At 41.4% G+C, this 10,207-nt stretch overlaps 1 long non-coding RNA gene across 1 annotated transcript; it reads left to right on the top strand.

Annotated features, from left to right (window-relative positions):
* Positions 1-524: 524 nt before the first annotated feature.
* Positions 525-9,849, top strand: LOC143689999 (uncharacterized). The gene is made up of 3 exons (XR_013178988.1): positions 525-654; positions 1,563-1,747; positions 9,104-9,849. It is a non-coding gene; the product is annotated as an uncharacterized LOC143689999 (long non-coding RNA).
* The last annotated feature ends 358 nt before the right edge of the window (positions 9,850-10,207 follow it).

The following is a 10,207-nucleotide window of genomic DNA, read 5'->3' as shown; positions in this document are numbered from 1 at the left end:
GAAATGTGGACTCTAAAGATATTTCTAATAAGGCTTAGACAGAAATGAGGAATGTGCCATTGCACACTGGAAGGAAGGTGATCCTTATTTTAAAGTGGTAGAGAATTTGGCAAAATTAAGTACTGATGTTAGATGGAAGGGAGTATTTAAAAGCCAGGAGCTGGGATATTTAGCTGAAGAGATTTCCAAATTAACATGGAAAGTACAGCATGGTTTCTCCTTGCAGCTTATAGTGAAATGCAACAGGAAAGGGGGAAGCTGAGAGCTGAGCAGTTGGGTACAAAGAAACCAGAAATTGATGTTCTGGAAAATTCTGGGCTTCCAGGAAGGGAGACTGCAGAGAATAGTGCCCCATGTGTGTATTTAACCAAACATAGAGCCAGTCAGCCATTTCAGAAAAATACAGATTGGAAGTGGAGTTATCCAAAAAGGAATTATGGATGGTTCTATTATCTGAAGGGTATGAAACATGTATACTGCACGGAAACCTCACAAGTTTCTTGTGGGACCCGTGTTAGCAGAACCACTGCCAGTCTGGATGAAAAAGGGACAAATGGAAGGAAAATTACCTCAAAGGCAGAACCATGGAAGCTAAAGTCTGAAGCCAAGAAATCTCAGTCCTGGAAAGCAGACCCACCCATCCATGTGGAAAGAGTAAGTTTGCCTTGGAGGCAGAGGGGGGCCTCCTACTTCAATGTTCAGGTAGACTTTTCATGCCCCAGGCCTCAGACAGGGTGGAGCACAGCCCCTGGGGATTGAGGGAGCCTTGCTGCCACCCTACAGTCCTGAGGGGTTGAGCATGTGCCCTGGAGATGACAGTGAGCCCAGGTGCTGCCCTGATGCTTAGAGAGGATGGAGCTGAGAAAAAGGTGGTCTCCCCAAAGTTGCCCAAGGTTGCAACCCTCATTCCAGAGTTTGGGGATAACAGGGCCACTGTATAAACCCTTAGAGAGGGTGGAATTGGTGCTCTCCCAAGCCCCAAGGATGATAAATGACTCTCAGATTTTGAAATCTAATAGAGTTTGCCCTGAAGATTTTTGGAGCTGTTTGTGTCCAGTGAGCCCTGTTGTCCTTCTATGACTTTTCCTCCTTTATATATTGCAGCAGATAACTTGTTCTGAGTTTTCACAGGGCCTTGGCCAGAGGAGACTTCTGCATTAAACAGACCATGCCTATACCTGAATTTAATGACATTTTATACTGGTTTTGACTTTATATTTTATTTTATTGTATTATACTACTGAAATGGTTTAAGGCTTTGTGATATTGTAATGGAATGAATGTATTTTGTATCCGGAAAGAACATGGCTTTCTGGGGTCCAGAGGGTAGAATGTGCTGGTTTGATGCTGTTGTTTACCCCAGAAAAACCATGCTCTTTATCTTAATCCAATCTTGAAGGGGCAGACTTACTGTTTGGGTGGAATCCTTTTGATTAAGTTGTTTCTATGGAGATGTGACCCATCCAATTGTGGGTGGAATCTTTTGATTAAGTGGTTTCCATGGAGATGTATATCTTACCCATTCAAGGTGGGTCTTAATCTGCTTACTGTACTCTTTTAAGAAGGAACTATTTTGGAAAATGCTCAGAGCCAACACAGACAGAGATGTTTGGAGATGCAGAAAGAAAATGTTCCTAGGGAGGCTGTTTGAAACCAGAAGCCAAAGGACCAGCAGATGCCAGCCATGTGCCCTCCCAGCTGACAGAGGTGTTTCAGACGCCACTGGCCTTTCTTGAATCTTCTTGAGGTATCATTATCTGTATATCTTAGTATGGACACTTTTACGGTCTTAGAACTGTAAACTTGTAACTTAATAAATCCCCTCTGTCAAAATCAACCCATTTCTGATATTAGCAAACTAAAACAAGAGAAATGTCAATTAGCCAGACCATACAAGATGGTACAATTTAGACTGCAGTATTACAGTAGGGGCAAATGCACACAAAGCTCTTTGGCAGAATTTTTGTGGTTCCAACAGAGAGAGATTTTTCTCAAAATCCAGAGGACAGGCCACTCCATTGCCTAAATCAGTACCACTTAAGAAGGAAAAGAAGTTGGGTGAGAGACTGAGGGGCCAGGAACTTTACAGAGAGAAGGAAAAAGTCAGATTCATGAAAGCTCTGGGTATATTTAGGTTCTACCAGGGGAATCCAAGTAAGAAATTGAAAGAAAATGTCCTTTCCTCTGGCTCTATGCTGAGAAAAGACAAAACCCAAAGGAATCTTTAGGATTTTTCCCCTAAAAAAAAAAATCATTGATATGGGTGCTCTTCTTTCCTTTTATTGTGCTCAGTAAGGTTTTGTCCAGCTCCTAGCAGCAGACCTTGCTAGCACAGATGGGGCCTTTTCAGCCTGACTTTCTATTCTCTGGCTAGCGCCAGACTCCAGCCAACACAAAACTCCTCTCTAATTGTAATTGAATCCACACTTTTATAGTTCATTACCTCTCTGATAGATTAGATTAGATTAGGCTGAAGCTGTGGCCAGCCCAACTATCAGCCCAGGTTGGAACACCAGAAGAGAAAAGGGGGAGGGCAGAGAAAGAAAGAAGTCACCTGACAGAATAATCTGTCTTCCTTTCAGCCATTAACTCATTTCTCTGCACACAACCCCTTCCTCACCACCCTGCCAACACACACGCACATACACACACAGCCTTTTGGGATCCAAAGTTGATGTTCTTTATAAAATTAGAGAATGAAAGAGGTGTACAGGACCTAAAGATCATCTAGCCACAGTCACTTTATTTTATAGATGAGGAAATGGAAGCCCAGATAGGAAAGGAAGCTCCCCAAGATCAAACAGCAGAGAACTCAGATACTGTGGCCATGAGACCATGCTTTCAGCTCTGCAAAAATCTGCTACAGGGAACTTTGGTTCCTCTTCATCCACCTCTGTGTATGCAGGTAGTGCCACAGTATTGCAGTCTTCCTCCTGGCTAATGACTAAGCATGGTGTGAATTTTGCAAAGAATTTTATTTGTTCCTCTAGCAAGCACTTTCGGCTCAGGACACACCATTGACATGGCTGGAACTTTCTTAGACCTATGCTATACTCTGTGTCTCATATGGCCCAGTCCTCCTTCTTTCCCCTCTCTTTTCATATGTATCAGACTTGCATCAAGGTCTGAGGGCTTTCCCTGCCTACTCATGTTCCCTTTCCTTTATCCTTCATAGGCGTTTCTCAAGAAAAATCTCTTGCTTGTCTAATCATATCTTTGCATCTGTTTCTCAAAGGAATCAACTCAATACACCTTAAGAAGTCCTCTCTTTATACCTGTATAAAATAATTTTTGTTCCTTTTATATGCTCTTAGAATAAAAATTTTTAAAGTCATTATGGTCTTTATTTTTGGTTATTATTTTCCAGTGTCACATGTCGAATAATTTCAAAGAAGTCTTCCCTAGAAAAATGGAGGAGGATGGTCTTTCAGCCATGGGAGCCTTAAGTCATTTAAGAGCCTTGTACAGAACTCTTGTTGAGTGAAATTTCTTTTATGGGACTATTTCTGTCTGTCTATTTCATCCTTTTAAATTCCATATTAACACACTGTCTTCCAAAGAGCACTGCCCTGATTGCAATTATTGAAGGGATTGGACCAGAATTTAAAGAAAGGATTATTCCTGTACAAATTCTGATTAAAATGGGCTTCCCAACCTCAGCTGAAAAGATTAACAACTGTCCAATCTCCTACAGCCAGCAAGTCTCCGTAAATAACTCACAATCTCTCTACTGTTAGTTTATCTGCCAAGGATTAAACTGAGAGTCTGCTCCCCAAACCTGCATTAAAATAACAACCAAGAGTAGACTTCTGGTTCCTGGCAGCTGCCAAGCTCAAAGCAAGGAATCTAGAAATCTCTCTCCAACCAGGTCTGGAAAGATGGGAATATGGAGTATAGGGGAAAGAGTGAAAGGTGTTTCCTTAAATTTGAAGGTCCCTGGAGGAATATGAGCTGTATTTAGTTATTGGTTAAAATCAGGCAGGTCAAGAGAGTGCTGCTTTCTCATTGCTTTAATGCACTACATCTCAGTATGGTGGAAAGAAAAAGAAACTTGTAATCAAAAGACCTGAGTCATAGCCAAGCTTTGCCACTTGTCACTTGCACTCCTAGTTTTCTCATGTGGAAATGGAAATAATATTGACCATATTATTAGTCTCACACTGATAATAATACATGATTTGTGTGTTAAATTTCAGAAAGTGTTTGTGGCAGAAACCACTGAAATTTCCAATATGTCTTCCTAGTCTTCCTTAGAATAGAAGGTATAGCTGGTCACGTGGTTGCTCGATATTGCTTACAGCTATTTATGGCCATGTGACTATGTTCAGGTCAGTGGTATATGCATAACTTTACAGGTCATGTTCTTTAAAAGCAAGCTTGTGCCCACCTTTTCCTTCTTCTCTGCCTCCCTTTCACCCCCATGCTCCTGCCACACACAATTCCTGTCCTTCCTTCTGGCTGTAATGTCACTCTGCTACAGGGAGCTAGTGCAACCATCCTGGCTATGAACAAAAGCTACAGTTTGGGGGATGGCAGAAAACAAGACAGAAGGACCCTGGGTCTCTGGTTACCATGCAGTCACTGTACTATTCCTGGTCATACTCTCCAGACTTATTATAAGGAAGAAATAACCTATCTCGTTTAAGCCACAATTTTTTTTTAATAAAGTAATCAAATTGGTGCCCTAACTGATATACCAGTCTACAAATTATTACTATTGTTGTTGTTATTATTATCACTATTATTACTGTAGCTGCATACGATTAGGGTTATCTCAAGGCCCTACAACCCACATTGTCTCACAGAGGGATTCTGAGTTCCAGACTTTAAGCTCAACAGTTGTCATAAACCAGAGGATTCTGCTTTATTTTTGACTCTAGCTTAATCCAAAGAAAATTTTAATAAAAATAGTTTGAAGTGGCTCTGCTTCCTAGGTACTTTCACAATGGATAGGACCACCAAATTCCTCCTACTCATTCTTCATTCTTAAGTCTCCTGGACCTCCTTTTGCATAAATGGTAGGGCTTTCTAATTCCCAGCATCTCCCCTTCTCTTCTCTCATCTCCCTATAGGTCTCTTCCCTCTTTTCCACCCTCCATTCACAATGAACCTTCCAAACTTTTCTTCATGTTCTTCTCTCCCCAAAATACATTTTAAATTTCTTAAGTGAGTAATCTCTGTCTAAAAACCCAATAAAAGTTTCAAAGTTTATTATCATTGAGGTTCTTACCACAATGCAGATTCCAGGGTAGCCATATCTTCTACATAAGAATCTGCTCATATAACTCTCAAATCTGCATTCTAGCAAGATGTCCCACCCTTCCCATACCCACAGGCACATGCCACGCAAGCCTAATGCATACTAACATGTGAACAACACTGAACTGTAGGAAAGCCATCATAAAGTATTTTTCTATTTCTTATTTCCAAAAGTAGGGTGGCTACTGAACAATCTTAGGGAAAAATATCAGAGTATTGGGGCAGAGGAAAAGTATATGTGAAAGGAGAGTCATGTAGTAGGTAAGCAGATTTAGATTTAGATTATCGCTCTAAATTTCAATTTTGGAGATCACTAAGTCATATCTAATAATTTTTATGTAAAAAATACTCTTCCTCATGTCTAACTTTAGTGACTCCTTCAGTGTTCCTTTGCTACGGTCCTTAGAGCAGACTGAGAAAAAGTGGTTCCTCATTGGGCCTTAAAGGAGCACAGGGTTGTTTACAGATCGAAGGATGTGATGGGAGAGGGTAGGGATGCCTTCTGGAACTGTCCTCAGAGGCAGATGCCATTTCCTCTGGAAGTATAGCACGTTTGCTGGCAAAGGAAATCTCCCTCCAGGGCAGGCAAGGAAGGACAATAGAGCCACGTCACCACCCACCATCTGTCCTGAAAACAGACACCAGCTGACAGGGAGGGAAGCTCAAAATCCTGCTCCCACCCCCACACCAACGTCAGCAACCTTACTGCCTGACCTCCTGAGATGGGAGAGGGGAAAGACGAGTCAGGGATTAGTTTGAGGGGCCTGCAGGGATCAAGTTTGGGGTCACCCTGCCCAGATTGCTGCAGATCACTCATCAGGGCCACGGGATCATCAAATCTTCACTCTCACCTGTGAGTTGAAGAGACAAAACCCGCAGATAAGCAGAAAATGAGTGCCCAGAAAAGCAATCCCATTTCTGTGTGACCAGCTTGTCCACTCTGTCTCTGGATGCCCAAGTCCCCAGAGAGACATGGAAAAGGCAACCTTGGATAACTGGCAACTGAACATTAATAATTAAGAACACTGTCCAGACAACAATCAGACTTTAAGAGTGGAGTGTAATAAAAATGGGAGTCCCAGAGTAGAGGTGGTTTCCTAGAGAGTGTAATTAGAGCTGTACTAGAGGGAAAGAACTTGGCTTTTCAAGAGTCAGAAATCCTAGGTTCTGCCACTACTTATATATGGCTAAGGGCAAGTTCCTTTTTGTTCTGGAGCTCAGTCTTCTCTTTTGTAAAGTTTTGAGGTTGGACAAGGCGGGCCCAGAGGTATGACTCAGACTCCTAAGTGCCCCAGGCAAATAATCAGGTAAAATCTCTCAGGATGCAGAAAATAAGTTTAACGGACCTGAGATAGGCCAAGGAATTCCCAGTCTTAAGAAAATGGAATGATTTCAGCACCCCCTCCCCAGAACAACAGTGCAACACCTTTAATTAGCAAAGCACTATCTAGTCTGATTAGATAGATCCTCACATCAGACCTGTGAAGGAGCTGGGACAGTTACTGCTATTCTCATCCATCCTGAAGGATGCTTAGAGAGGTTAATTGGCAGAACCAGGCTACAAAATGATTACAAAGGAGCTATAACTAGAAGCCACTAACACTGAATCTCAAACCAGGGCAAGTTCCACCAGTCATGGGTGATCTGAGACCCCTTACCATATTTGCTACAAATAACTACATTTCCCCAGGAGTTACTTTGGATTCGTACCCTGCTATGCAAATCGGTCTTAAAGCAGAAGCTCTGGTCTTTTCATTCATTCCACAAATATTAAGTACTTTCCTACTATGCCTCAGGCATTGGCTTGGCTCTTTTCCACTGTGATGTGGTATTGCTTAAACTAATGGTGGGTATAATATGTGACAGATTCTTTAGAAATTAGGCCAAGATTTTCTCCACTTAGTTTACAGGGATAATGCCTGAGAGGCAACCTAACCAATCATCAATTGAATTTAGAAATCATATATTGCTTCTTTTCTGCCCCAGCCTCTGTGCTAAATACAGAGAGATACAGAGATACTTGAAATAATAATTAAAGTTACCTCTGCTTTCTAGATGCTCATGATCCAGAAGAGGAAACCAATATAGGCACACATTACTTTAATTCAAGCAGAACGAATAAATGCAACAGTATGGGTAACCAAACCTCTCCATTAACAGCTGTCAGAATTAACCTGACCCTGAATGTGGAAGGCTCCGGGTATACAAAGAGCTGTTTCAAACTCTGACCCTGCTCACTAAGGGTTAAGTGGGTGCAGAATGTACACACAGAAAAATAAAAACATTGAAATCATTATTGAATAGATATCAAGTTGTTTGTCCCACAGAGCATTCAGGTGCTAGTCTAAGGTTCAGAAATAAGCTGAAGGAGTCCTGGGTATAGACTGGGCATGGTGGGGGCTGCTTTATGACTTTGCAGATCCTCGTGAAACACGTGATGATGTCTGATCTGCCACCTCTTGGCTGAAACTGGGCTAATGACAGCTGAGATGACAGAGCTTAAAAGCAATGCAAGGAGATAGCCTACTGCTTTAATTGCCCTAATCCAGTTTCTTTGGAAAATCCAAATTCCCTCTCCCTTTGGGATTTCCAGGTGACTGGGAGGACATTAGCTTTAGGGGAATGTAGGAAGAGTACTTTATAGCACTTGGATTTCTTGTGTGTTGAAAGGTTTTGTTCATCTATTAAACTTTCTTCAAACTATCAGAAAGGGAGAACACATATATCCAAATGGCTCAGCGGATGGAGTTCTTGCCTGCTGTGCTGGAGATCCGGGTTCAATTCCCGGTGCCTGCCCATGCAAAAAAAAAAAAGAGAGAATAGCGAATATTATGAAAGCGAAAAAGAAACAAGCAGATAGAAAAAAAAAGAAGAAAAAAAGAAGCCAGGGACCAGACAGTTCTGAAAGATACACTGCTGTATAATCCATAGTGAGAAAAGGAAATCTGGAACCCAAAGTTATCCCCAGAATTTACACTGATGCCCTAGGTTTCTGCCTCCTATGTACAAGACACAGAAAGAGCATAAGATTTTATAATTTGAGAATAAGAAGCCAGAGGAAGTATCAGATTAATGGGGAAAATGGCTAAGAATCTATAAAGACCTATAGAGCTAAGTGAAGAGCTCAGTGTGGGGCATGGAAGACATACAGAAGTGATCATTTAGGGACTAGTAAATGGGGATATGAGTGCAACCATAGGGTAGACCTCAAAGCATCATTCATTTTACAATAGAAAAAGCAAGCAAGATGCGTGTATACATCCATACACTGACCAAGTTCCAAACTGAATCCAATTCCCAGAGTACATATACAAGCAGCGGCAGGCAGATAACACATGGACATCCAGTTTTCCCAGAGTAGTCTGGATATCCTTAGAAGAGTCTGGCAACAGTTTCTGGAGATATAGTGAAAACTGGAGGAATGTAGTCCTAAGCAAGAAACTTGGTCACTGAAGAACAGAGCAGAAAGCCTATATTACTAGGAAACTGGGTGCAAAATGAGATATTTGAAAACTGGGGTCAAGCGAGGAAGTTAGTTACAAGTGTTAAATCAGACTCCCCCAAACACAAAAGCTCAGCAACAAGATTGGCTCAATGGAAAACACATGCATACGGTTCTTTTCCTGTTCCTGACTGCTCTCAGGCCTAATTCTAGTCTTGGGACTGGTAAGCCTGCATGTGGGTATTAGGTAAACTCAGGTGCTCAGGATAGAGAGGGAGAGAAGCCCTTTACATGAATTAGAAGCCAGGGAATTTGGTTTTAAACCCGACTGTGACTTTGTGTGACAACTGCCCCATTTTTTGTGTCTCCAAACTGATGTATCCTCTTTCTACTCTATTACAGGATTGCATCAAAAGTCTGTAAGGGATGATATTAACAAGCAGTCTAGGACTGAGATGACCTGCATATCTCATTCAAATCTCTCTTATTCTTTGAAGGAAAAGCCTTAAGAAAAATATGCATCATCTAATCTCAAGTCAAAAAAATTATGAGAAACTCGGAGTACAGGTGAGAGGTTTACTGTCCACTTGAACTCAGAGGGAGCTCTTAGGCCTAATACAGAAGTCCCCAATTTGATAGGTCCCACTCCAAAGGTAGTACTCTGGAAGTTAATAAAGAAGTTTCCTGTGCTGGTTTGAAACTGTGTGTACCCCAGAGAAGCCATGTTCTTTAATCCTGTTTCAATATTGCTGAATGGGATCTTTTTGATTAAGTTGTTTTCATGGAGATGTGACCCACACAATTGTGAATGGGATCACTTACTGGGGAGAACCATTCTGGAAAAAGCTTCAGAGCCAAAAGAAGACCCAGATATTTGGAGACATAGAAGTAAAACACCCCCAGGGGAAGCTGATTGCAACAATAAGCCAAAGACCCATCAACCTAGCCACATGCCTTCCCAACTCACAGAGGTGTTCTGGACCCATTGGCCTTTCTTTGGAGTTAAGGTATCTTTCTTTGGATGCCTTAGTTTGGGCATTTCTATGGCCTTAGAACTGTAAACTTGCAACTTAATAAATTCCCTTTTAAAAGCCATTCCGTTTCTGGTATATTGTGTTCTGGCAGCTTTAGCAAACCAAAACACTTCCCAAAGAATCCTCTCCTAGAGTAGGCTGATTTTAATTTATATAAAAGAAGGAACTAGGGCACAATCAAAAAGCCTTGAACTAATAATGCTGTTAGTACCACCAAAATGAATTTGGAATAATTATATTTCCTTTCTAGGCTAAGAGGCTGAGCTGGCTTTAGCTCTATCATCTATAAAATAATGGAATTTACAGTTAGTTTCTAAGACTCCATTGATTCAGGAGATATTCTCCTTTATTTTGCTCACTTGCGCTGTAAGCTGTGGCAATGATAGATTGCCAACTATCCATTGCACGCATTCATTTATTTAATCATCATAAAGCCCTTTGAGGGGGTGCTATTATTATACCTATATTACAG

The sequence above is a fragment of the Tamandua tetradactyla genome, chromosome 7 (assembly GCF_023851605.1).
Source record: "Tamandua tetradactyla isolate mTamTet1 chromosome 7, mTamTet1.pri, whole genome shotgun sequence".
In the NCBI taxonomy this organism is placed as follows: domain Eukaryota; kingdom Metazoa; phylum Chordata; class Mammalia; order Pilosa; family Myrmecophagidae; genus Tamandua; species Tamandua tetradactyla.
Note: the sequence above shows the minus strand (reverse complement) of the source record. Positions and strands in the feature narration are given on the sequence as shown.